This window comes from Echinops telfairi, unplaced genomic scaffold (genome assembly GCF_000313985.2).
Source record: "Echinops telfairi isolate 266 unplaced genomic scaffold, ASM31398v2 ScPeMD7_3533;HRSCAF=4204_1, whole genome shotgun sequence".
NCBI lineage: Eukaryota > Metazoa > Chordata > Mammalia > Afrosoricida > Tenrecidae > Echinops > Echinops telfairi.
This window is the reverse complement of record NW_022107432.1, coordinates 16232389-16234084: the sequence shown is the minus strand read 5'-3', so window position 1 is coordinate 16234084 and position 1696 is coordinate 16232389. Positions and strand designations below refer to the sequence as shown.

The window sequence follows — 1696 nt, the reverse complement described above, 5'->3', positions numbered from 1 at the left end:
ATTGTGATGAGTTGTATGACCCCTTAATAAAATGATTTTTTTTTTAAAGAATGGAAATTTGGAGGATCTATACCCTGCCTTCATATAGGTAAATAAGGAAATCATTCCTGATCTTCTCCAAAACATACAGGGAAAAATGGTTATATGTAGTAAGCCTTTTTGCCTAAACATTTGGGTGATTCAAAAACCATCACAGTTTCCCAGGCACAAAGAGCTTAGGTAAAGGTCAACATTGTCAATGGTGCCTTTCCCCAAAAGTGGTCTTGATATTTAAGCACGTAAATTAACCGTCTTCTTAATACAGACCTACTATTTGTTTCAAATATATGTATATATTTTAACAGCTTGGATGTAGTGAGTAGAAGATCCTCATCCCTGCCCGCCCCCCAGTAAAACTAAGATGGAATGTGTCTTTGGAGAATGGCCTCATTGAATTAATAATTAGTTTTCTCTGGATTTTGATGATGTATCCAGTTCTTCCATAATTCTTCAATCTTTTGGCCATTTTCTAGTAAGTCATGGTCTTTTGGTTGCCTCCCCACCCCTTCAAATTCTGCAAGTGTTTTCTTTCTTTCTTTCTTTCTCTTTCTTCTTCTTCTTTGTCTTCTTTCTGATACAAACTAGTTTTGTATCTGTTTACTGAGCACTAGAGCATCCAGAGGTTACACGGAGTTTCATTAAGGTATTCAGACAAAGCTTCTTCCTGATTTTTCTACCCTTTTCCTGGGGAACAACACGTGTACCATCTGGTTTTCAATGATATTTGCAGTGATGGAGGGATATTTCCTTCAAGATAGTAGTCTGTAGCTTTGTTGGGGGGCGGGGGGGGCTGGGTACTGAAGTTTGCCAGTTGAATGTTGCCTCAATATGTCAAAAGCAGCTTCAAATACTTGCCCCAGTTCATGTTGTTCAGTACAATCCAGGTTGCATTAATACATTGAATGATTCTTTCTCTGAAACACAGGACTATGTCTCCTCTGACTATAGGATTTCTTGAATTTTTAAATAGTGATTTGAAATGTCTTATACTACATAAAAAGAAACATATTTTTAATTGAGAAGAGAATTACGGTTTCATGATGCTATATAATTCATTTTGAATCTTTAAGTAAAATAACTGTATTCTATGTGCTTTATGCTCTTTACAACTTGTAATAAACCTAGATTAATATCATACTGAAGGTTGAATAAAAATAGACTAAAAATACTTTCAACATCTGATAAAGGTCTTCTAGCTCCCACTGAATCACCATTTGTAAAATATTTAATAATGGAAGATGCAACATTATTTGTACATGTTAACCAAAGGCATAATCATGCTTAAAACAGGTGAGATACATCTGTAGGTTAGAAAAGACACAGAAACACAGGAAGCAGTGACTCGAAGAAGCCAGCTTGCAGTGAGGCGCTAGGACTAGGAATAGTTAAGAACGATATTTGAGTTCAGTTCCTGTGCTAGACACGTCCCCAAAGTTATAAAAGTGGCCTACTCCGAATAGAAGAAAAGAAGCCGAGAGGAAAGACTACCTTCTTGGAAATAAATGGAGCAATTGTCCTAGAATGTTAGGAAGGGGCGTGACAACAGTTAAGGAGGTGTATATAGGGCCGATGCACACATTGATCCTGGGAACAGAGAAGCTTCATTTGTAAAAAGCAACAATACAGACCCAGAGAGGCTAGAGTTGGTACTCACCTG

At 37.0% G+C, this 1696-nt stretch overlaps 1 pseudogene; it reads right to left on the bottom strand.

The window, feature by feature from the left end:
• Positions 1 to 395: 395 nt before the first annotated feature.
• LOC101662487 lies at positions 396 to 929 on the bottom strand (annotated as a pseudogene).
• Positions 930 to 1696: the final 767 nt, after the last annotated feature.